Here is a 27,716-nt window from a genome sequence, read left to right as displayed (position 1 = left end):
GCATTCGCGCTGCACTTGCGTCTGGAAATTTCTAGTGCGTTTGCTAGCATCCGCTGTCACCAACACATACACAAGAGGAGCAAAATGTGCAAGTTTCCCCCTCCCATGTTAGAATAAAGGGAGTTCTAGTTCGATCACCGCACAACGAAGGTTAGGTTTATTTTTACTCCCGCTATTCCCGAACAGTGCAAGCACGTTTGTACTAGTTCAAATTTGGTTTGGTTTGGTGAAAAATTGTCCCGCTTGGATTCCCTCCCAGTCACAACAGAGGTTGTAGGGGGCAATACACGTTTCTATGGTGGTTTGGTGGCCCTCTCCCTGAGGGGGGGCTCGAGAATCAATCACGCAAACGGAACCAAATTTGGGATGTGGGGGTTTTTGGGTACGAGAAATGTTTCTATGATGGTATCACATCCCTCCCTCCTCTGGAATGAAGGGTTCCAAAAAATTTAAACACATATTTCAATCAAACATATTCCAACGAAACATGACAATTGAAATTTTTCGGAAAACTCTGAAGAAAATGGGAAAATTTGCGAAAATTCAATTACCATATGTTCTACAATTTCAAAGTGACAAGCGTTGTTAGTCCATTTGATGTTTGCGCTTACGAAATTGAATTCATTTTAATGTGATTAAACTCACTCCTATAGCTTCTTCTATCTATATAAATAAAAATGTATCGCCGAATGTGTTGATAAGAGCAAAACTCGAGGAAGGAATTGTCCGATTTAGGGCTGTCTTTATCCTATCATATTTTCTATATCAAACATTTATTCCATGTAACGGAGAAACATGTTATTTGCAAGTGGTTGGAAAATCTCGAACGAGAATTGTGTCTGAAAACAATCCCCTAATAATAATATTATAATGACGAGTTTTGATAGAAGCACTAAGAATTTAATAGTAAAAGGTAATTTTAAAGGGTAGATTAGAAGATCAATCAATGAACAGTTCTGCGATTGAACTCATGAACGTGCGCTTAGTAAAAAAAAAACGTGAATGTGATAACGAAAAATAAAATTTTGGGCGGGACGAAGTTTGCCGGGTCAGCTAGTGTAGTATATTATTTCAATCAGTTTTTGGTCAATATTTGGGATAATATTTGGAATATAGTATGTGACAGCTGTGGTGGTTTCAAAAATAACCTTGGCGAAAAGTTATTAATGAAAATAGTGACAGTTCTGAACTGGATTGATATGGTACATTTTTACATTTATTACATTCACTACATTCACGTGACACCTACTCTGGGACACACTGCACATAGTTTTTGTGATATTTGTTCATATATTGTTTACAAATCATAGAGCAAAGTTCATTTGAATGTTCTGAAACGGTACTGATAAAACAACATTAGTGTGTAGCTGGCACAATCCTCAAAAAATAGGTGTTGCCAAGTCACAAAAGTATTTGACTTCGCTTGTTCAACTTGAAAATATTCTCCAAATGAGAATATCTGTAGATAATTTTCTTAATTTCATAGTGACGTCGTTTATCGTCGAAGCAACTATTATTGAAGCAACAGTAAATACAGCATAGGTAGTGAAAAAAAGAAGATGTTACATGCAATCGGATTCATCTCCATTTTCCATCTTCAATTTGTCTTCAATTAACGATTGGTTGCATATATTTTGTCCTATATTGTCGAAGTAAAAATATTACATCAAAAAGTGAGGAGGGAATCCAAAAGTGTGAAATGTCGGGCCTTTCAATTTACCAATTGTCTCAAAATCAATGAAAGCAACGAATCCAATTTTTTGTGAGTCCGACGGAATGATTGTTTTCGCTGACTGGAATACGCATCCACGACCTGAGGTAGGTTAAACGATTTTTGATATTTTCATCACATTCTCCTCCGCGGTAACAACTCTCGCTAAATTTCATGAACGCGAAACTGTGGATAGAATGCTGAAGAAAATGCATTCTATTTTTAAGCTTGTCTTTGTGTGTGTTTCATCTGCGTCTAGCGAGTCTATCAGCGAATCTTGCAGCGCTGACCGCCGCGGTCCATTGTGATGGGAAAATCTTTACCATACACACTTTTCACAGGTGTCCGTGGTTATTTCGCTGCTGCCAACCGAGAATGGCTCGCTACGCACGGATGTGGGTGTGGATGTGTATGCGGCGGTACGTGATAATACGATTCTCCTCTCCCACTGGCCGCAGTCGCCGCGTTGAGCGGAGAAGACGGGCAATCTCCGGCGGGCAATCCGTATTTCATGGGAAAACGGAAAACGCGGGAGAAGATGGACCAGTGTGGGAGAGTGTCTGAGAATGTTTGAGAAACGCAAACGCCCCATAAGGGTGTGCGAAGTGGAAGAGCAGAGAAAGTGAGCAGCGAGAAAACGGGGAAATCTGTCGGAAGCTCAACAATGTACTTTGACAGTGGGCCACTACTGCTGCTTCCTCTATCCCAATTATAGCGCAGGCGTCAGCATTAAAAAGGTTCTTTTTTCTTGGTTGGGAAAGTACGCACGATGACGTTATAACTGTGACGTCATTGATGCGAGAGGAGGCAAAATGGAGGGAAAGCCGTAGCGCTTCAACGAATAAAACGATGACGTCAACGTGAAAATCGGCGGACAAAGAGACGGCAGCGTGGTGTGTCATAAAAAACGAAAAAGAGCGCTCACTTGGTTTGCTATTTTCTATGATAACAGCTTAAATTCTCAACTCAAATCGACATAGCTGAAAGTCATCATTTATTTTTTTCGAATCCCGCGTCAAATAAATGAATGATAATATCGTTTCATGATTTTCTTGAAGCTTGTTTTTATAAGCACATTCACTTTTGCGCGTCGCATTTTAGTTTAAATGTTACTCAATCAATTATTGTCGTGAGCGAACGAATTGGTGAGCACATGTAGTGTCGTAAGAGTTGAAAGCGGTGCGCTTCGGATCATTACCTTGTTGGAAGTAGTAATGATGTGGTAGATTCAATTTCGCCTCGTATTGCTGGTGTCCTGATCCAGCTAGAGACCGGTCTGCGAGGTCGAGCACCACCAGCTTCGTATCGGGCCTCTGGAAGACTCCCTTGTTGGTCAGAACATCTGCTTTGCGGATCCGCCCATCCTTACCTTGGTACTTGGGCTTTCTTCTCAACGCAATCACCGGTAGTTATTCGCGGATAAAACGAGACAAGAATTGATCCAATAGGCCTTGAATCTGGTTCCAGTTACTGCGCAAAGTATTACGCTCATTCGTCGACGTCTTCGCAGGCTGCACAACTCCGGGTGAACTAAGCAGGAGGAAATGGGGTTTGGAGTAAGAGACTCGTGGTAATCCTCTTCCAATGGCACATAAGTTAACGGCCTTGAGTTCACCATTGATGCTGCTTCAGCTACAAATGTCTCTTCATTTGGCTTATTCAGAAGTTTCAGAGCCGCCAATGCGACGGTTCTGAGGAGACGCTTCCAGGTAACGCCCATATGTGACCCAGTGCATTTTGTAACACATTCGAAAACGAACACTGTATTTTGACATAGGACAATGTCTTTGATTTCTATATAGGGGGGTCACTCTATGAAAAATGTAACGATTCATTAAGAGATTTCAAACGCATATTACTCCAGATCATTATTGCGATACATGTTGTGTTATATACCATGAGACATGAAATTTATCCAGCAATTTTTAGCCTGAAACACAAACAGAAAATATAGTAAAAAAGTGGAACAATTTGACGATTAAAATGGGTATGTTTTTTCGATTTGCTTTCCTCCCCGACGCAATGAGCAATTCGGCGTTAGCTCACAATGGGAATCGATGCGAATCACGAGTTATTCTCCATTTTTCAGGCATTTATAAGTTGGCAGAATCAATGGAGGGATGATCTTGAAAGACTCCATTATCCCCAAATCTGATTCAATTCATGCCTTTATGGTGTAGGTCTTGCGATTAACAATTTATGTAATTATTGTCCAGGATGTCATAATATCGAGCATGTTGTTCCGTTATGACCCATTCCAGTGTGACGTGACAACGTTTTGACTCACTAAAAACATTTTTTTTTCTCGTTTTCATGTATAAATCACACGATTTCCAAATAGTAAACGATGTCAAAGTGAAATAGAGAAAATTTCCTACAAGAATCCTCAGTTGGAGAATATGTTACAGTTGAATTCACTCGTTTCCAGCCCAATACTTTCGTGGCGTGACAACACCTGTCTTTTTGCGGTTTCCGACTTCTAAACATTAATGTTGTATTTTCAGTTCCGTTCAAAACATACAAATAAACTTAGTTCTATGATTTGTCAACAAAAGATGAACGTGGATTCCTGTATATTCAGTTTTTCAAAAAAAACTCGCAGGAACTTTGAAAAAATCGGTTAGCATTTTGTGAAGTGACAACGCGCTCTGTGTCTCCACGAAATGTTGTCACGTCACACAATCAATAAGCTGCACTAAATAAGAATTTCGTCGTGGTGTGGCAAGCTATATACTATTTTCTCGTGTTTTTACTTCTCACTTTCCTCTGAGATCTCCCCTTCCTCTTCCAAAAGTCCATTCTATAGGGAAAGATGGTCCTAACGACACCCTTTGTATATCAGAAATGATGCTTCCTACCGAATTTTCAGTAGTGTCAAACGGAAGGTGTCACAGTGCTGACAATTTGATAATATGATGACTTTTTTCTGGCTCTATTCATTCTAGCGTTTCAGCGCCATTTTGCGTTTTCATTGCTTCAAAAACAGAGAAGAAATATTTTTGACCTGTATAGAAAATGAGTTCAACGTTCTTTTAGATTGCGAAAAATTACAAAATAAGGCAATTCTAATTGCTATGTGCTATGTGATCCCGTGGCCGAGTGGTTAGCGTCCCACACTATCATGCCGGGGGTTCGAGTTCGATTCCCGTTCGGGCCGGGGGATTTTTCATCAACGAAATTTCTTCCGACTTGCACTGTGGTCACGCGTATTCTAGAGCTTGCCACTCCAGATTCAAGGCGTGTTATTCGGCATAGAAATCTCAACCAAGTACTACTAAAAAAAATGACGCAAGTAATGCTACGTTGAGAAGGCAAAAGTTCCACTGGGACGTAAGCGCCATCCAAGAAGAACATGAGGTTAATTGCTTATAGTTTGTTTATCAAAATAAGCTATTTAAATTGAATCTACCTGTTACCTGTAGTACACGGCATGCCGTTATTTGGAAAAGTCGGGGTGGTCCCAGACCGACCCAAAATTTTTACATCGTGATTGTTTACAGGTTCTCTCTGGCGGTTGCCATCAATGGTTTGCCCACGCTTGGTTCATCGAGTGGTGCTCACCACCGGAGAAACGCATCTGATTTTGCTATTAGATACTTCTGATAAACTCTTCGTATGCATCCGTGTGCATGTGCGCAAGGGCGTTAACGTTTGCGTGTTAATGATGACTTTGACGTTGACCGTTGACGTTTGTTTGTGCATTTGTTTGTGCACTTTTTTGTATAACTCCACACGCGTCTCTCTGAAGCTAAGTTCTTACCACACAAATATTTTCTCCCTTTCGTTTGAATCCTATCTGCTCACTATCAAACTTTATTCTCGTTTTTCACTCTTCTTCACGTAAACACAATTATATGCCAACGCTATCATTTACCATTCATATTGTGGGATTTCATGCCATTTCCTGTCTTTTGGTTCCGCTTTTAACGAACCGGAAGTCACCATCCTCAATTTTCAAATGACATCGGAATACGATATTCGTCTTCCGCTGGTAATACACCTGCAACCATTACCCAAATCGTATGGATCAGCAAACCGGAAATCGAAACAAGATTATGTTCTATATTCTTGAATCTACGTTCATGTATTGTTGAAAAAACATAGAAGAAAGTTCATTTGTATGTTTTGAAACGGAACCGAAAATACAACATGTTCAACTGAAAATACATCTAATGTTCGAAAGTCGAAAACAGCGAAAAGTCGGGTGCCACAAAAGTATTTGACAGCAAACCAATCTAACTATAAAATATTCTCAAATTGGAAAGTTCCTCAATTGTACTCTAACATTGTTTAATTTTGTGTGATTTATAACTGAAACGTAAAAAAGTGTCTGTACTGAGTCAATATGATGTCACATCACGCTGGAATGGATCGTATACTTTGCGTGACGTGACAAAAACTTCTTGAGACAGTTATTTCTCCTCTATTTGTGGACTGATTTTAACCAAGTTTTCTGGGTTGTTGACCCTCATTGTGTGCCCAGAGTAATCCACGTAAAGAAATGCTTGAATTTAGATTCATCAGATAAACTAAAAAAATGCTCTATTTTTGTGAGGCTTCAAAAGACCGGTTTTTCAAATCCTTGTTTCTCACAAATAACAAAATGAAACCTAGGTCTACCAACGGCAAACAAGTATTCAATTATCCATCTAATGATGCATAGATATTGAAGTTTGGTTGAGCAAGAGCAGAGATATCTCAAGAAATATAAAATTAGTGAAAACCTAAAGTTTTTTAAATATAATTATGTAGTTTTCTAAACTCGTCTCTCTCGAAGATTGGTACATATAAATAAAATTCGTTTCAGAGAATTTATAATATAACTAATGCTCATTCAAATAATGTTTTCAATTTTCTCCTAAAACTAGATTTTAAATTTGGTTCTCTGGTGCATAACCTCATGGAATGGGTCTTATGTAAAAAAAATGCAATTAATGAATTTAACTGGCTTCTGATTTAAAAGTACGAAAGGGTATACTCACGCATTACAGATTTTGAACAATGAAAAAACTCAATTCAAACGTAATTACTACACGCAATCACAGGCCTATGTCAAGATCCCGTCCGTGCCCCTAGGCCGAGACCCATAATTTTGTTTTATTTTCTCACTTTGTAACTGTCAATCCTAGTGATCAACGCTCTCCTATCAAAAAGTTCAGTGTCGGTCCCTAGGGAAGACACAAAACCCGTTTGGTCGTGCACCGACTTATTCGATAACGGGGAGATCTCCCCGTTCAGTCGGGTAAGTGTTGTATATTTTGTGGCGGCATGCTCATTGGGACGCCTAAGCCGTCGACCCGCTGTCGGAAGCGGCGGCTTCTCGCAAGCAAACTTGTGTTCCACCGATAGCTCGGTTAGTTAGGTCATCGTCAAAACGTCGGACGACAATAAGTACAGTCATTTGTTTTAATCACTAATTGTGGATCATAGTTTTGAAAGATTACAAATTTGAAATGTTCCTTCGAAGAAACAAACAAACGAATAAAAACTAACGATTGTGAAGAGTTTGCTTATATTTCTAACACTGATTACATTTTGTATGAATTTCTATTCAGTTGACAAGCAATTTTTTTTGTTGACAAACATTAAAAAACGAAAAACAATTATCCTCGAACAATAATCAGCTGTTTTCGTTTCTAAGAAATCAACCTTAAACGAGTTAAACGACCTCAATTTGCAAAATTTCATAACACAAAAACATTGAACTCAACCTGACCGTAATAGGAGAACACATAAAACTTGTATGTCAAGGTCGATCCGTCAGTAGCAAGGGGCTGTGTTAAACATAGATTCAATTTCTAGCTCTCCGAACGTGCGTAGATTTTGTTTCCAAACAACATTCATAATTAGCTCATGTGTAGCATCGGAAATTAGGATAGGAAAATAGAGGTTCTCCTGCACATTTCATCTGTGTGTTAGTGCCAAATTTCGAACCGTGATCATGCCGAGGCAATGATCTTGAGTCAATTTACGCTGTTGCTCTTTAGAGATGATCAATTATTGATTGTGAGTTTGGTAAAATGGTCTACAATATTTTCAAATTTTCTGTATTACTGATATAAACTTCAATTGATAAGAATTACGATTAGCGATTTAAAAATTCAAATAAATGTTCAGGAACCGATGATATCGTTTTGAACAACCCCATCGTTTAGGACATGGCGGACAAGTTCGAGATGATGTCAACGTACATCTGGTGGCAGTGAATGCGTGTCGCCTCTGTTTCAGCTCGAACGGATTCCCTTTGATTGATTAAAATAGCGCTGATAAAAATAGCAAATCTGTTTATAGCGTTTTCGATTCGTCATTGCGACTATTTTCCGTCATGCCTCTCAACATTTTGTCAGATTAATAACCACTGAAAAAATAACAAAACCCTCATCATCACATCAGTTCATCAACAAACTCGTAACGTTTCCGAATAAGTGGCATCATCAATCAGCAGATTATTACGATGGTGTATTGTTTGCTTCTCGCGAATAAAATGAAAAAAACCCGAATGCTATCGAAAAAGAGCATAGTTTCAAGTGGATGCTTAAGCAAATAGCAACTTTCCATTACACCATCCGGCCCCTTCTCGGAGGCAACTGCGAGACATCGCTGTTTTATTTATTTATAAAACACTAAAAACCCCGTTTCACTCCGTTGAGCAGCGATCGATTTATTTACTATCGCTCGGAGCATATGGTATCCGACAGCAGTGGGCCATAACGACACCCAGCTTCCTCGTGTCCCCTCCCTTCCCAGTAGACCACCCCACAGCTTTTCGAATTATTCAATGAATGCGTAAACATTCCCTGTTAGCCGCGGTGGAGCCGTTTGGTGAATTGTTCCGTACACAAGTGTAAATTAAATTCCCTTGCGGTCGCGTAAACAGCCATGGAGCGTATTAACAAATATTGGGTAATTCATATATTATATTTGCCACAAGCCATCAAAACGAGCTACTGTTGTTGGAAAACAATCGACTCGTGCAATCGGAGAAGTCATGTTACGGCATTGGAAGTGTTGTCTTAAGTAGCGTACAACAGTCATGGTTTATGACTTAGAATGTCCGTTTCGTCATAATGAGTGTCTTGAATTTTGCTTTCATTTTTGTCCGCTAAAAACTTGCGTTATGTATTGTTATTGGTAGTCTTGATGATATTGATAACATGGACTGGAAACATAATAATAAAGGGGGAAAATTATTGTTTCATTTGATTAAGACGACTTCAGTAAACCATTTGACCGCATCAACATTCCATTACTACTCTTCAAATTGCAGAAATTTGGAATGGAACAAGGACTCTTAAACAGGGTAAATTCTTATCCAACAAATCGTGAACAAATTATTCATTTTCAAAATTCTCTCTCAAATCCAGTAAAAGTTACTTCTGGAGTCCCTCAAGGCTCTCATCTTGGTCGTCTTCTTCGTTCTCAAGCGTAGCAATGTGTTTGCATAAGCTGACGACATGAAGCTTTTTGCGGAAATTGGGAATGGAAATGACATCCAAGTATTCCAAAACGAAATACATGTATTTCATACTTGATATAATAAAAATCTACTGAAACCCAATAAAAAAGGTGCCCACGGGGCAAAAAAGCGCATAGGCCTTTTTGAATCAAACGAGCATAAAATTTCGACAACAGTGTATTTGTTTGATACATTATTACAACAGCAGCTCAAACATATAAACAAGATACATTTCATGAAAGTGGCAAAATGTTATGAGATAAAAAGAGTTTTGCGATGTTTTGATCTATTTTTTTTTGAGTTTTGGAGATGACAATACACTTACCTAAAATAACTGGAAAGTTCGTACCTACACTGTCAAGAAGACCTTATATTCTATAGTAGATGATAGTGCGTATTCGTTTTTGTGAAAAAGCCCAAGAGTTTTTTTTTACTTCGAATATTTCAAAAATTCCTTGTGGGGCAAAAGTTCGCACCAGAGTTTTGCTCTGAAAAAAAGTTAAAAAATGTATTCAACCAAAAGCTTTAACGGGACCCACAAGAAGAAAACTGATTTGAAGAAATGAACTCCAGAAATTCTCAAATGTCCCGATAGAGGCTTCGGGAGGGAGTCTCGAAGCGTAGGATTGCGGCAGACCTCGATATTTCTGAATCAGCTCGGAGGAAGAGGCTCATATCAGTGAGTGATTTATGATTTGATTTTTTTATATCATTTGATATTATTGATTTATCGCTTTCTTCCTAGGTTTCATTAGGATCACCATTTTTCTTTTTTTCTGTTGCTTATATATTTCCAATTCTACATACAAACATTTATAGCTTGCCAAGTCAAACATTCGGCCATGAAGAATTTGTCAAAATAGGCCCTTTTCATTTCTACGAAGGACACATAGAAAATATGTTCATTAGCGGCATTTTAAAAGGTATATTTGACACTACATAATGTGGAAGTTTGAAAAATATGTTATTTTTTGTATTTGAAAAAGCTTAATTTTAAATCATGAGCTATTGGGTAAAAAAAAAATAATAAGTTTGAGTAGGATCAAGATATTGACAAGTTCTGCATTGCAAAATGATTGTCTTGATAAGCACTGATAGTCGTCCGAATATTACAATTGAGGCTTCACTCGTTTTCAATTTATTGATAACTAGCTGACCCGGCAAACTTCGTCCCGTCCAAAATTTGTTTTTTTGTTATCAATACCTTCAAACATTCACGTTTTCTTACTATGAGCAAGTTCATGGGTCCAATCGCAGAACTGTTCATCGATTGATCTTCTAATCGACCCCATTGAATTTACCTTTTACTATAAAATTCCTAGTATTTCTAACAAAACTCATCATTATAATATCAGATTATTTTCAGACACAATTCTCGTTCAAGATTTGTCAACCACTTGCAAATAACATTTTTCTCCGTTACATGGAATAAATATTTTATACAGACAGGCATAAATCGGACAATTCCTTCCTCAAGTTCTGCTCTTATCAACACATTCGCCGATACTTTTTTATTGGTTTAGATAGAAGAAGATATAGGAGTGCGTTTCATCGTGCGTAGAACATATGATATTTTTCCGAATTTTCCCTTTTCCCTTCAGAGTTTTGCGGAAATTTTCAATTGTCATGTTTGGTTGGAATATTTTTGGTTGAAATATGTGTAATATTTTTTATTGGACCCCCTCTCCATTCCAGAGGAGGGAGGGGTGTCATAATATCATAGAAACATTTCTCATACCCAAAAACCCTTACATCCCAAATTGTGCTTGATTAGTTCTCGAGTTATGCAGAAGTTTGTGTTTCATTTGTATGACAGACCCCTCTTAGAGAGAGGGGTGGAAAGTCTAACCACCATAGAACCATTTATTGCACCCTAAAACCTCCATATGCCAAATTTCGTTTCATTTGCTTGATTAATTCCCGAGTAATGTAGGAATTTGTGTTTAATTTGTTTGGCAACCTCCCCTAGGAGAGAGGGGAGTGGTCTCAAACTATCACGAAAACCTTCGCCGGCCCCAAAAACCCCTACATACCAATTTTCATGTTGATCAGTTCAGTAGTTTCCGAGTCCATAAGAATCAGACAGACAGACAGACAGACAGACAGACAGACAGACAGACAGACAGACAGACAGATAGACAGACAGACAGACAGAAATCCATTCTTTATATATATATATATATATATATATATATATATATATATATATATATATATATATATATATATATATATATATATATATATATATATATATATATAAACAAGCTATTCGCGATTCCACAGCGTTCACGATTTATCTGTCATCCAAATAGCGATTTATCTGTCATCCAAACAGCCTTTCTCAAGGCTGAGTGTTTAGTTTAGTTACCCAAATTGGCCTTTCCAAGACTAGAGGCAAATTAACTGATAAAGGCTGAGAGTCTGAGAAAGCTTCTGTAATTCAAAACATCATCATCGCCAATAAATCAATATACCAATATACCAATAAATCTGAATACGTTACTTTTTCCGGGTTAAAAGTGATGTCAAAATGCAGAGCATTTAAAGCCTGATGTGGAGAAGGTGTTTTTCAACGGTGAGATCTGCGGTCATCGGTGGAAAACTGGAGATGACAATTTGTTCCATAGCGGTTGCTGTCGACACCGCGACTCCACCACACACCCGATTATTTTCGGATTTTCTGTTCTGAGTGATCTTTAGACCGTTGATTCTGAGAGCGTTTATTGCTTCGTGAAACGATCGTGTCTCCAAATGTTTTTGTATTGAAGAGTATCATTCTAGTATATATATAATGATGGTTTCTAGCCGGTTATATATTCGAAGTCCTACGATAACAAAAATTCCTCTTTTATATTCAAAAAACAAAAAATACATGCAAAAAAAACGAACAAGAAAATTTTTTTTGGTTCGATTATATACAGGATTTGATTATATACATTGAAAAGAAATCAAAAACTGTATATAATCGAGTCCGCGCTGTATACCCTTTCAAAATGCCGCCAATGAATATGTTTTCTGTTTGCACTAGAAAGAACGAAAAACAAATTAAATGGACATATTTTTGGGAAGGAATATCAATAACTTTGAGGAGAATGAATATATTGACATGTTCTGCATTGCAAAATGTTTGTCTTGGTGAGCCCTAAAAGCCCTAATATATATTTTATGATAGGATAAAACTTTGTTCTAAAAGTTGCATAAAAGAACTGGGGGTACAACATTGTCGAACAGCGTTGTCACATTTAATTCAGTAAAATTTTCTGAAAAAATCTGTGCAACTGTATTTTTAGCAAAAAAAATCTGAATCGAAAAATTTTCATTTATTTTCATTTTGAATTCATTTTTCTTATGTATGGGTTGTTGATCCTTCTTTGCATAATGGTGGAAATTTTCATCATAATATTGAATGTCCAAAAATTATATGAATGAACAAGTTCACTTTAGGGGGTCTTCGTAGTCGCAGTGGTTGCGCGTTCGCTCAGTAAGCGGACGATCGTAAGTTCAAAACTCAGGGCCCTTATTGACCATCTTTGTGTTGTTACAGAATAACTACGTCCACGTCCACTACGTATCAATCCAACAAAATATATAAATCATTGAAAGGTTTACTCATGATTATCTGAATTGTATGATTTTTGTACATGGTTTTGTTTAACTTTGTCTTAAAATTTTTCATCAATTTCATTCTTGAAGCTCCCCCTTGAGCCGATGCATAGTTCTCTTGGCTTTCAAAATAGAGTCTATAGATGTGGATGCTAACCGATTTCCGGATTTTGTTTTGTTTGCATTGTAAAGCAAAAAAAATCGCTCAACACACGCTGATGAATGTTACCAAAAAGTATCTTACAAAAGAACCTTAGCTTAGGATCGTATACAGGCGGGGGATAGGGACCGCACAAAAAAAGGCGCATAAAAAAAATCGTGCAAAACTTCACCAGTAGCTTTAAAATATCGTGTTCGGTACACATTTTGAAAAAAACTTTTTGGATAGGGATAGGGTAGATAGAGACCGCATAAAAAAAGTTGCCCCTAAGAAAATAACTCAAATCCACGCCATTCACCGTTCAATTTCCTTTTGTTTCCCTGCTTTGCGGTGGGACACTTTGCCTTTTCGGTTGCGCGCGGCTGTTTTGTGCTTTTAGTTGCATGTCGAAACGTGTTGCTGTTAGAAATCATGTCATGCAAAACCATTTGATAAGAGGAGGGGAATGATTTCAGAAGTGGATAATTCAGACTCAAATATGCTTTTTTCGTACTGAAATGCATATAAACCATCGCAAAAAAACTAAATGGACGATATCTTCGTCAAATATGCTTCTTTTCATACACCGCACCAAAAAAATCGCACAAAAAAAACCGCACAAGAATAGAAAATCGCACCAAAAAAAATCGCACAAAAAAAAACCGCACAAAAACAGGTTTTACTGGAAATGAGTCAACATAGATTGGCGGATTGATTATGATCATACTTAACTTGGAACGAAAATAACAGTTTAAGCTGTTCAAATCGCTCAAGATTTCGCTTAAGCCATCTCGTTGCGTTGCGTTCAACATTTTTATAAATCAAGGTATCTATGTATGCACTTAACATTGAATTTTTAAAAAATCTGTAAATTCTGTATTTTTGTTTAAAATCTGTAATTCTGTATCTGAAAATTGACGAAAAATCTGTAAAATACAGAATATTCTGTATATGTGGTAACCCTGTTGTCGAACTATGTTTACCTCTATTTATGAATATAAGAAAGTTAGATTTTTTTTTTATCCAAAATATATATTTTTATTAAGGCTCATATGGCGTCAGCCTAACGGGGCCGGGAGTTCAATATTTTGACAATGTTTGCTTAGACTATGTTAGTAATATGTAACCGATTACTCGCGGTTGGCTCGAGGTTAGTATTACAAGTGTTCTCATAATTGGGATGTTGCAGTCTTCAGTGCTCTGTACGTGTGCCCGACATGGGATACTTCCTATTGGGATGCAGCTGACCGTTAATCAGCAACGCCCCCCTAGTCTGCACCCCATATCTAGCGTGGTGCGTCTTTTTCGACTCGAGGAATCCAGGATAGAATGCTCACTAGCCGGCGCAATCATCAGCTCGTGTAGAGTTGTCATGAGCGGTACTACCTTTGGCTCTTTTTTTCGACCAAAACACTCAATAGATGTCTTATTTTTGTTAGGAAATAAGATGAGCGTTTATCAACTTTCATTGAGCAGATTGCCCCTATTGAGCTGAGACTGTCTGAAAAAATAAAATAATGGTCGATGGGCAGTGTTTCAATGATCCCTAGAGCAGTTAGATAGTTAGATGTTTGATTTTACTTAAAATTTTGGTCACTCATTTGTAACAACTTTGTCTAGAGAATAACTGTCGAGCTCTAGGCGCAAATTCCCTCCTTAATTCGTGCTCTGGACTATTGTACACTGTGATCAGGAGTTCAGAGCTATCATCGTCACAAATATTGTTCTTATAGGCCTTCGTTTTTTTTTTTTTGTTTAAATGACCGAATCCCCAAGAAAATTCAGCGTCATAGTTTCATATTTTTTGACAGTTGGGTTGTTTCTTGATATGGCCTGTTATTTCACTTGACTCAGTCCCACCGAAAAAGTATTAACCTTGCATTTTCAATCTCGTAACTCCAAAGTATTTTAGTTCTGAGTATTGAAATGAATTTCTGTCATAATTCAAATTTTTCACCCAATAACCATGCAACAAAAATATAATTTCGGCTTTCTTAATTGTCATCATATTCAGCACGTTTAATACTTATTTATAACGAGCACTCCGAAGTAGAATCGTTTCATTGAATTTGACTGTTTGGCTAACTTATCCAGCTGCCAAATCGGACGGACATTGAACATTACACGAGTGAAAAGCCAAAACTGTTGCTTTATACAGCAGCAACAGTAGAAGTTATAACCATTCCCAAGAGCACGTAATCTCAAATCGGAGATTGCCGACGACGTCGCTGGTATAAAGTATACACTTATATTCACTTCCTCAAGCTTCACGCTCGAAACAAACATTTATATACGACTGAAATATTTATCGTACTTTATTCCCGTTTTTATAGTGCAAATCATGCATGTACGTAAAATACCCTCTGAAATTGGTGGTTTAATAATAATCAATTATGGAATAACAAATGTGTGCAACATCGGGGAGCGAATCAAGCGCTCACCACGTAAGGACGCGGTATTCTGTTTGTGGTGTGAAAGTGTTTTTTTTCCTCTGTTCAAGATTTTATCCAGCGAATTCCGCCATATTTCCGACTTTCGAGGCAAATCTCAATGATGTGCCACAATTTTTTTTTTCGCCGTTGAGTATATGGTAATGAATGCAAATGAACCACTTCGTGGCATTGTTTTGTCCAGGGTGGAACTGTTCTTCCCGGGCGGAATACTGTGCTCGGCAACGACTTCCGCTTCGGGTGAGATTTTCATCAGCACCAACGGAAGGTGCGTCGTTGTAATGAATTTGTACACACGAGCTAGTAAATCACTACAGTGCTTGACATGACGTGCTTTAGATGAAGGTACGATGATAACCTGTGGTTGAAATGGAGCGATAGAAACTTGATACTGTGTGACAACTATCGTTGACAACACTAGCGAAATTACTGTTGTGGAGTTTGTTCTTCAAATGTCATTGAAGTCCTGATTGAACATATGGGAGCACAAGGATTGTACAAACTTTCGGTTTGAGATGTTCTGGAACGAATTGAAGACGGTCTGAATATCCTTTTTTTTATTTTTTTTATCTTCGCTTATTTTTCGTCGGCCTATTTCCGCCACTTTAGTGCCAATCACCGACATCAGGGAGGCGACTCCACCTGTTCCTACCTATCAGACTCAACAACTCATGAGCCGGGCCAACTTCTTTTACTTCCGCTCCGAAGGAAGACGTAACCAGAGATTTTTCGCCTCAGAAAATCCCAACGACGCCAGCTGGGATTGAACCCAGGCCGATCGGATTGTGAGGCTGTTACGCTAACCATACAACCACTGGCGCCGTCTGAATATCCTTAATTGCCATCAATTTGCCCCCTCTTGTACAGTTTTTACGTCAATGGTATGGATGATTGTCTAACTAGAGACTGCACGCTGAGACAACTTGCAGACGATGGAGTTATTTCCATCACGGGTACTAATCCCGTCGTTCTGCAAAAGTCGTTGCAAGATACCCTGAACAATCTGTTCACGTGGGCCCTCAAGCTGGGTATCGAATTCTCTACGGAGAAAACTGAAATGGTCGTTTTTTCTAGGAAGCACGAACCCGCCCAATTCCAGCTTCACCTATCCGGCAAAACGATCCAACACTCAATGTTTTTCAAATACCTGGGTGTATATTTTGATTCTAAGTGAACCTGGGGGAGACACATTGCGTATTTGAAACAGAAATGCCAGCAAAGAATCAATTTTCTCCAAACAATTACCGGAACATGGTGGGGTGCCCATCCAGGAGACCTCATCCAGTTGTACAAAACAACGATATTATCAGTGTTAGAATATGGCAGTTTTTGCTTCCGATCAGCTGCCAGGATTCATATTCTCAAGCTGGAGAGAATACAATATCGTTGCTTGCGTATAGCCATGGGGTGTTTACATTCGACACATACGATGAGTCTCGAAGTTTTGGCAGGAGTACCCCCGCTTACTCTTCGGTTCACAGAACTATCCTACAGATTTCTCATCCGTTGCAAGATCATGAATCCATTGGTGATTGATAACTTCGAAAATCTATTCCAACTGACTCCTCAGTCAAGTTTTATGTCTTTATACCATGAGTACCTTACCCACGACGTGCACCCTTCACCAGGCATCTCCAACCAAGTTTGCTTCCCATACTTCTGCAATTCCTCTGTCATTTTTGATCTGTCCATGCGACAAAAAATCCATGGAATCCCAGATCACCTACGCTCCGATTCTATTCCGCCGATATTTTCGGCAGAATATGGGAAAGTTAGATCTGATAAAATGTTCTTTGCTGACGGTTCATTCATAAACGGGTCCACTGGCTTCGGCATCTTCAATGAAAATTCCAGTGCCTCTTTCAAACTCAAAGATCCTTGTTCCGTGTATGTCGCTGAACTGGGTGCGATATATTACGCATTAGGGATCATTGAAACATTGCCCATCGACCACTATTTTATTTTTTCAGACAGTCTCAGCTCAATAGAGGCAATCCGCTCAATGAAGGTTGATAAACGCTCATCTTATTTCCTAACTAGAATAAGACAACTATTGAGTGTTTTGGTCGAAAAATTATTCAAGATTACCTTAGTATGGGTTCCCTCTCATTGCTCGATTCCGGGGAATGAGAAAGCGGACTCGCTAGCTAAGGTGGGCGCTTTAGAAGGCACACTTTTTGAAAGGCAAATTGCTTATAATGAATTTTTCCACATTCCTCGTCAGTATATGCTCGTAAGTTGGCAGCGCATGTGGAGTGGTGATGAGTTCGGTCGTTGGTTACACACGATTATCCCTAAGGTCTCGACGAGTGCATGGTTCAAGGGATTGAATGTAGGTCGTGATTTCATTCGCGTGATATCTCGGCTTATGTCCAATCACTACAACCTAAACGCGCATCTCTATCGCATTGGGCTCGCAGCAAACAATCTTTGTGATTGTGGCGATGGCTACCACGACATCGAGCATGTTGTCTGGTCGTGTATCCGGTTCCATGCTGCTCGCTCTCAGCTCTCTAGAGCACTGAGAGCACAAGGCAGACAATCGGATATCCCCGTCCGGGATATCTTAGGCAGCCGGGATCCTGATCTTCTGCTTCATCTATACCTGTTCCTCAGAAACGCCGATGTCAACGTTTAATGATGTTTCCTTCGTTGTGTCCCCGTTTCATATCCCTCCTATCCGAACGATAAACTTTTACTTAGTCGCGGCAATACATACACACACTCTTTACAGATGCACGGGCCGAAGGTTGTGCAGTCCACTGATTATTCAACAAGAGCCAAAGGTTGTACCGCTCATGACAACTCTACACGAGCTGATGATTGCGCCGGCTAGTGACCATTCTATCCTGGATTCCTCGAGTCGAGAAAGACGCACCACGCTAGACATGGGGTACAGACTAGGGGGGCGTTGCTGATTAATGGTCAGCTGCATCCCAATATGAAGTATCCCGTGTCGGGCACACGTACAGAGCATCGAAGACTGCGACATACCTATTATGAGAACACTTGTAATACTAACCTCGAGTCAACCGCGAGTAATCGGTTACATATTACTAACATAGTCTAAGCAAACATTGTCAAAATATTGAACTCCCGGCCCCGTTAGGCTGACGCCATATGAGCCTTAATAAAATATATATTTTGGATAAAAAAAAAAAAAAAAATTTCCAAGATTTATTGAGAAGCTCTCCAAGAGAAGAAGAATACGAAAATAAACATTCCTTGCAATAAACTAGCTTTCTCTCATATTAGTGTAGCACACGCACATGATACGCCAAAATCTTTTGTTCGTATAAATAACCACCTTTCCACCCGATACAAAACTAAAATTACTCGACAGGGATATATGAAACCTCCTCGTTCGATATTGCGATGTCACTACGCAATAAGCAGCCGAAAGTTATCTAGCTCATTTCTATTGTTATCATTTTATTGAGTTAAAGCACAGAATATGAGAACAGGTGGTGTTTATAGCATCCGTTTCAGACACATACCACCTTTTATGCCACCAGCAGCCTAATCAGCAGGCATCAAATGAATTATAAAGAGACTGATTATGGTCTGATGATGGCGTAGCGCACATTCTCTCCTTGTTCAGGCATGGAACGTGAAGACAATGTTCGCAAAAGGTGAAATGTTTCATTAAAATTTCACCCCATCGACCTATTTCGTATATCTAACCATCTATATACTAACCTACCGTCGGTTGGATTGAACGCTCGGATATCGTCGAAATCGGATTAGCTGCAGCGCTGATCAACGAATGTGTTATCGAGTTTAATTCATTTTTGATTGATTAGATGGAAATTGAGCCAATTTGCTTGCGAACGTGTGCTCATATTACCTGCTGAGAGCGTTTACTGAATGGACCCAATTAACCACGCTTCTTTTTTTTTCTTCCAGGTATGTCATTTCTGAACCCATCCAGCGAACGTGAGTATTGTGGTGGAAGTAGTTGGTTAAATCATATTGAGTTGATTCAAATTTTTCCATCGTTTCCTATCGCAGCTCATTGAACGGAACTTTCTTTGGAATTCCCACCATCATCAGTTGCACACACTGCTTGGTCAACTTTAGTGGCTATGTTGTTTCAATATTAGACCATCTGTGCAACGTTTTCTTTACCTTCTACTACTTTCTCTTGATAGTTGTCCAATGTTTTCCATTGGGCGAAATTGTTGGCAACTAAGTGGATTAATACCCTTGTTGATGATATCCATTTCGTTGTAAAGGTACCCCTGAAGTTTCTCCAGGATGTAGCGCCTTGTCTCCATCTGTTTTGAGTCCATTGACTTGTTCGTCACGGAAGTCATAGTCGGTAGTCTACAGCTGAAAATTCCTCGCCTGATTATCAGTTTCCATGCAAATTTGTCAGCGAAAACAATCTCAAACTTGGCAGGGACATCACCTCGTATTGTAGTCAAATGAAGTATTAGCCCGGGCAGTTGTCCAAAATCTGTCTTCACGTACGTTTCGTTGTCGGGTTTGTCGACAGATCTTTAGATCTTTCAGAAATGAGACAGATTCAAATGGATCGGCATCGCCAAGTTTAATAGGAGATAACTTGTATTTTCTGGAAAAAATATAGACCAAATTATACATCGTTATTCTGAAGAAATTGCCTAACTTTTCCGTTATTGCGAGGGCACATTCGGCCACTGTTATTATATAGGAATAAACTTTTCAGTGAGGGTGTCAAATCAGAAAACAAGCCACGATTTTTTGAAATAGTTTTAATGCCAATAACTATTTCCTTAAGCGATTTAAATTAATGAAATTTGGAAGCATTCTCATTTTCCCATATATTTTTCTCTGCAAATTTGTGTGCTTACCTACCCGTACCGTCAATAACGAGCATTCGTTTCTGCCATCCGCGATTCGAAATCATAGTTTCAATCCAGCTAGCGAGCAGACAGCATTCTTTCCTAATGCTGATATCACACACAGCTCCACACAAGAATGGAAAGGATGGAATATATAACAAGACAGCAGTGCTATTTTGTTCGATGGAAGCATTGCATCGATTTTCATGTATTTGTATCTGGATTTGTCGGATTTGATCGAAACGATTGTTATGTTCAACAAGTGAGCGTTATTTTATGTGAGTGAGTTGAAAAATCATTTTCTCAATTCAGTTGCCCTTCAAAAAACGCAGATACACGAGTCAAATGCAGCGTTCGTTCCACAGGCAATGGGAGTTGTTAAAAAACCACAGGGCAGTTTTGTGCAGTAGTTAGGTGAGTTCAGCCCGTTCGTAGCTGTCAGCGTGGTGATGAATAATAAACGACGAGAAATGTCAGGCAGTAAAACATGATGTGAACTGTCAAAAAATTATAAACAAAACGTGTGTTTGCTTATTTTAAGGTTAAAACATGATCTCACAATATTTACACTATTCTAAGGTTTGTAAAACTTATTCCTAAAATTATGCCATGCCTATAACTATATGTACACTCTACTCCTATAGTTATTTACAAGTCTTATAATTATTATTATAACCTACTAATTTCACCGATGAAAATGAAGATAAAGGTAATGAATTTAAATCAAATTAAACAAAACTAATAGCTATTGTGTGCTTTCACATAGAATTAGCAGAAGAAACTGTTTCGCATAATACGGAAGATAAAACTAAAATGCAGGTGAAATTATATAATTGTAGAATTGTATTAATAAGAACATTCCAGCTGCGAGTTAGCTGCTATCTGGACGTTTTTGAATCCCCATCCGAACAAGAGTATAAAGAAAAAATATTACGATTTAAGCATCACCATTTCTCGATAATTCGCAGTAATATTTACATCAATACGCACCTATTGCAGCAAAGAAAATTATACATTTGGACGTAGGACTACGTCTTTCATTTCGGTACCGGAGTGTAAGTTCAAAGTTTTGAAAATGAGAGTGACGCTGAACTGCAAGGTTTTGAACGTTAATATCTCTTTTCTGGCTGAACAAAGTGGTATGATAAACATTTCATTCGAAAGACAAAATGTCCACGAGTTATATGATTGTTAATTATTGACCCGGAAACTTGTTTCAATAGCTTCAAAATTGCTTTGAAAACAGGTTATTGAAACCGTATATAAACTCGCACACTTTCTGGGAATCCATTCAGTTGATGAGGCGATGTGAGATGAGGACGGTCGCATGCATTATGCTCTTCTTTTCCAATTCCTTTGCACCTCTGCAGTTTAACCGAATGGAGCATTTAGCGAGAACCGATATATCGATGATAACTCGATACAGATGGGTGCCAATGGCTGGATTTGGAGTGAAAAATACGAAATGTTTGATATGATGTAGTGGATATTTCACGACATCGAAGAAAACACTCACTATGATGAAAGCAGCGTTATAAAATTAGTTGTGTACGAATGCCGCAACCGTTTGTCGTTTCTAATTGTTGGGAAAGGGCATTATTTTTGCTGAGTATTTCCAAGGAATCCATTCCTTCTTTAAGCGTTAATCATTCTGCTTCGGATCAACGGAATGATATGATAATCATTGCATACAAAAGATAAAATATCCAAGAGTTATATGATTGCTTTTTATTAATTCGAAAAATTGTACAAAAGTAGCTTTGAAAACAGGTTATTGAAATCATCCATATCCGTATGTAGCGCACCCACTTGGAAACCCATTAATCATTATTGGAATGTGAGATGGTTTCGCTCTCAAGCTGAGCTACGAATATAATGAAAAGAATGTGATCGAAAGAGGTCGGGTATACATTCCACATTGTCTGAGTATAAAACATGACGTTTCCTTTATTTTCGTCATTATTTTCTCTCGAACAGCCACGAAAGCAGCTCGGAAAAGCGCACCAGCCACAGGAGGTGTGAGGAAGCCACATCGTTACCGACCGCAAATCGTCGCTTTGCGTGAAATTCGTCGCCATCATAGGTCGCCCAAATTGCTTTCCAGTGTTTGGTTCGTGAAACTGCCCAAGACTTCAAAATCGATTGGACTTCCAAAGTTCCGCTATTATGGCACTGCAGGAGGCAATCGAGGAATATTTAGTCGGCCTATTCGAAGATACCAATTTGTGTGCTATCCACGCAAAACGCGTAACATTATGCTCAAGGACATCCAGCTGGCCCGTCGTATCCGAGGAGAGCGTGCTTCCGCTTTCGTCATTATTATCTTAGTACCTTAGCATGTAATCAACGGCCCTTTTCGGGGACACCAAATTTGATGGATTAGAGTTCAGAAAAGTTTCTGCAGGCCGAACTGAAAGAAACATTTAGCGAAAATTGTGGTGTCGATGATAAATCAATACCGATGGGTGCCATTGACTATGGATTTGTAGAATACGGAATATATGACATGATGTAGTGGTTATTTCACCATATCGAAGAAATCACTTTGATGAAAGCTGCGTTATAAAATTATTTGTGTACGAATACCGCAATCGATAGTCGATTCTAATTTGCGCTGGATATTTCCTCGGAGGACTCGATTCCTCTTTTGAGCATTAATAATTTCTTTCTGGCAAAACGAGGTGGTGTGATAATCACATTATTCGAAAGATCAAATGCAGAAGTTTTCTGCCAATTCCTTTTCAACCTTCAACATCTCTTTCTCCCGTTTGTCGATTTTCAATTCCATTTCTCCTCTGCAGTCGGATCGAATGGGGCATTTAGCGAAAACCGAGATAATTCGATACCGATGGGTGCGATGGGTGATTGACTATGGATTTGATAGTAAAGAACACGATATGATATGGTGTAGTGGATATTATCGAAGTGGATATTATATAACATATCGAAGAAATCACATTTATGGAAGCAGGTTTATAAAATTATTTGTTTACGAATGCTGCAATCGATCGTCGTTATTGGGAAGTTGGAACTGTTGGGAAGGGGGTCTTATTTTTACTGTGTAATTTCCAGAAGGAATCCATTCCTCCTCAAGTGTTAATAATCTGGCCGGATCAACGATGATTTCAATTGTCGGGGCTTGGGGAGTACGTACTATTTGCCCTGGGTATTTCCGAGGAGGAATCGATTCCCCCATTGAGCATTAATAATTCTTTTCCGGCTGAACGAAGTGGTATGATAATCACTTTATTTGGAAGATGGAATGTCTAAGATTTACATGCTTGTTACTTATTTATTGCTAAGTCAACGTTAGTCATACGTTCACCTTGCGGTTATATCAAAGATATAACAAATTCCTAGATTTTGAAAATGACTATTGAAGAGTTTAAAAATGTCAAACATTATTTCAATGAAAATCACACGCTATGATTGGCCGACGGACATGGGCTATTTGTGCTCTCTCTCTGTTGTGCTTTAAAGAGAGCAAGTAATGCAGCAATAATAATCCAAAATATCACGTTGCGTGACGGATGTATAGATTACGTGACGGCGATTATTTCCCGTTTGTGACACTCTAGACAGCAATCCACCAACGTCTTATGTCAAGGCTGAGAGTTAATTTGAAATATTGTTTCTTTGCCGACGCTCGTGCAGCTTAGTGCAATTCTCGTCGCAAGGATCACGATTTCAGAGCGTGATTCATTTCCTAGCCATAGAGCGTGTGATTAGACCACGCTTTTTCATAAAAGAACGGAAACATAAAAAATGAGCAATCGGCATAGGTTGAGTCATCGCAGAATATGCGATAAGTGCAATGAAGTTTAGGCATCCTGGAGCTTATCTCCATGTAAATAACGAAGAACGGAAGAAATCCCAAAGATCTCGGTTGAGCATGGGTTTGTTTTTAGAGACTGCTAGACGGAATAGCAATAAACTAGGGCAAGGATAAGTATATCTAGGAGCGGATAAGTATATCTCTCCTATTTTTGTTCCCTATCTGGCTCTGCCCAGTGAAATTCAGAAGACGTGGTACCACCGGATCTCACCGGTAGACACATCCCTTCAGTTGTGCACTATACGTGATTTTGTCTACCGTAAGTGTCCGATAAAGGACCTTTCCTTTTTCTGCTTCGCCAGGACTAGGAACCACATCACTAGTTGGATGACTGATGAATCGTGTCTGAAGTATGGTTTCCTCTTCTTCTTTGTTGACAGAGACCTTAAATCTTCCGATACCTTCGACTCCGATAGTTTAATCAAATTTTATCAATTCGTTTCTTTCAGAAACGCAATCAAATTGGTTATCTAAGATTCATCTCGGCTTAGAATTTCTCTTAGGATTTGAACTATATGATGTCGGGATCAAGCATCTTTGGTATGCTGATAAACCACCTAAAAAAGACTAACAGATATGGAGGCCGCGTTTCAAAGTCACGTCCAGGCATACCAAAAAATATAACTAAAGAATCAATTGTAAAATTTCGCTCCTTCCTAAGTTAATATCGAAAGTTATAATTGAATTGAAGGCAAATTGAATGTGATAAGTTCGTAGTCTTACGTTAACAATGCGGTCGCGCCTCACTTCGTCACTCGATAATGAGCCTATCGCATAACAATTTGCTACAAACAGTGAGCGTTCTTTCGCATGTGGAATAAAACTGACATATTGCCCATTCTAACAGTTTCAATCGTCAATTGAAGGCGGTTGCTTTTCTAATTCAAAGGAAGCAATAGCACCAAAGAACGAAATAGAAGAATCAATGTTTCAGTATGCGTAGAGAATACACTTAATCGAAAAGGATTCTAACTTGAGAGAACGGAACTAGTAAAAGGTCATTTTCATCTTCTTGAATTGAAATTGTGAAGTCGTGCCCGTGCACTGCATTCACAAGCAATTCTATATTTGCCATCATTTTATCAACCTTTGACAACGCATAAAATATACAATGCTTACGTGTGATGCAATCGTTCTGAAACACCTACAATCTGACTCCATAAAAGCACCGATGATTTCTGTGGTTTTGTAGTAGCATTTGAAGATGAAGATGATTTATGATACATTCCGCATTTTTCCGCGTAAACAATACATAAACTGACCATATGTCGCAAATTTGTTACCTTATATCAATGCACCCATTGCACTAAGTGTTCATCGCCATTGCCATCGCGGAGGTCTTCATCGCAGCTTACCGACGATTTTATCTTGTTTCACCAGCACCATTATTTCACATTTCTTAACCTCTTTAATCTACCTTTGAGAAGGCAGAAAAACAACATTACTTTGTATAGACCAAAACCTCTATGTGTGGTATCAGCATTAGGGGAGAAGGTGCTTTGCTCGCTAGTTGGATTGAGCCGGGCTCGGCATAGTAATATTCAACTGAGAATAGTCAGCAGGCTATGAAGAAATTCCCCTTCCAATTTCTTCGTCAACATGACTCAATAGTCAGTCGGGCGTTTAGTCACTCTCTCATATTACTACACGACTATCTCATTTCATTCTTCCTCGTCAAATGAACTTCAATGCATTTTGAAGTGACTCCCCTCAAAATGAAATTTGTTTCTCTCTCTCTCATGTATCACGTATGTATGTATCGATGTTTGAGTTCAACATGATTTGACATATACTACAGGTGAGCTAGATTTTTTTGTGTCGTACACAAAAAATTACTCACACATATAAAATAGCGTGCAATGTTATGTTCAGAACCACATACAAATTTGTGAATTTTGTTGATATGACCCGTTTTTCTGTATGTTTTTTTTAAATGAACTCGGAGACAAAGTAAACTAAAATTATGTTTTGAATTCCTCCCAAACTGCACACTGTTTTGCACGCTGTTTACTAATGCGAGGACCTTTATAACATACCTAATAACTGTCTAAATTCGTTGGTTTGAGTTCACGGTGGGTAGACGAAAAACCGTCCATTAATGGTGTAACTAGTTTTTGCATCAGAAATCAAGTTTTTGTTTCACTTTATATGGACGTAAAAATAAGATTGTGTACGCGGGTAAAGAGGTTTGTGTCAGGGAGAAGTAGAAATATGAATTGAAGAGGCAGATTCGTATTCATTAGTCACGTCGATTTGAATAAGTATTGACTATAATAATCCATCACTCACCCTCGCTCTCAACGCTCGTCAATTCATTTTTTAATCAATTCACTTTCTGTTGACGAATGTCGAAGTAGTCCTAGTCGAAGCGAAGCTACAGAGAGGAGAATTGATCTTCATTTTTCATCTTCGAAGATATCGGGCCCTCGGATTAAAAATGTGATTTGGAGAGAGAGAAATAGAGAGAGAGAGAGAGAGAGAGAGAGAAAGAAAAAGCTCTCAGCCGTGAAAAAAGTCATTTGGAAGCCTCACTGGATCACTGCTGAATCGTGAATATGTGATTTAAAATCACCAATGGCTTATTAGTTGCCATTAAATTACAATATCATTACATTACATTACATTATTGAATTAGAATATTTCTTCTCTTCAAGTTGACTGTGGAATGAACGCTGCATTTGCATTTCGAGCGAGTGATTTACGCGCACCTGATTCGCTCATTTTTCAAGATTCTAGATATTCTGTAAGAGCTCGATTGGAACACTTTTTATAATGAGAGATATAGTAAATCCAAATAGCTTCTCCATCATGAACTATTTACTATTGAGAACTCATAGGGAGCGTTCGAATGAAAAGTAGATTTAGCTAACAACCAGCATGCGGGCTTCTTTCAAAAAATGTGGAATTAAAAGAGGCATATGAGAGCATTTTAGTCTTGCAACAAGCGAGGGTAATTGATTACACCTGCTGGCATACTGCACATTCCTTCACATCGTCATTTTCATTAGTTCTAGTGAATACGGTTCGAGCTCCAACGAATTTTTCATTCGAAATAAGTCAATTTCATTCGATATGAAAACCTTTTATTTTCAATGATTTGATGATTTCGCTTATGTGTGAAGAATGAAAGAAATTAACGTGAAATAAAACGAGACTGCACGTAGGTCAAGTGATATTCTCTTTATTAAGTGCGAAGAGAGAGTATCTTTTTTTCGGCTTGCATGAGTTTGTATGAAATTGAAAGTGAGATTGGGTTTGAGTGCATTAATTTGGTTGACCCCTGAAAAATAAAACCTTCAAGTGGAGGCGATCTGGCGTAGTGGTAACATCCATACCTCTCACGCAGAGATCACGAGTTCAATTCTCACTCCCGACATTCTTCCCAAATTGGGAGTAAAAGTGACGAACCAACCGAAATGTGTTGAAAGTCACTATAATTCAGAAAAAAAAACCTTCAAGCTTCTTATTTCTGAAAAAGTTCTTAATTCCAAATGAAATGAAATGTTTCACAACTACAATCAACACTAAAGTTTTTCATTTTTCAAACGAAAGCAGCTCAATAAATTGAGTGGATGAACGTTATGAAACGTATTTTCCTAGTCTTAATTGGCGGATTCAGTTAGAAGTGGAGTGTTTGATGATTCACCGTGTGAAAAGTAGAACTTGCTCACTTGAGAAAGCTTTTAGATTAGC

The 27,716-nt window shown here is 38.5% G+C and overlaps 1 protein-coding gene across 10 annotated transcripts in view; it reads left to right on the top strand.

Moving 5' to 3' along the window:
* The window catches only part of LOC129767692 (potassium voltage-gated channel protein Shab), a 339,910-nt gene that overhangs the window by 132,092 nt on the left and 180,102 nt on the right, over positions 1-27,716 (top strand). The window contains exon 3 of one of the 10 annotated variants that reach the window (XM_055768830.1): positions 19,269-19,298. The exons of the other annotated variants lie outside the window; for them this stretch is intronic. The gene's annotated coding sequence lies outside the window, so the exon portion shown is untranslated. The remainder of the gene's footprint in view (positions 1-19,268; positions 19,299-27,716) is intronic. 10 annotated transcript variants of the gene reach the window in all.

Source organism: Toxorhynchites rutilus, chromosome 2 (assembly GCF_029784135.1).
Source record: "Toxorhynchites rutilus septentrionalis strain SRP chromosome 2, ASM2978413v1, whole genome shotgun sequence".
Taxonomy (NCBI): Eukaryota; Metazoa; Arthropoda; class Insecta; order Diptera; family Culicidae; genus Toxorhynchites; species Toxorhynchites rutilus.
This window is presented reverse-complemented; position numbering and strand designations above follow the sequence as displayed.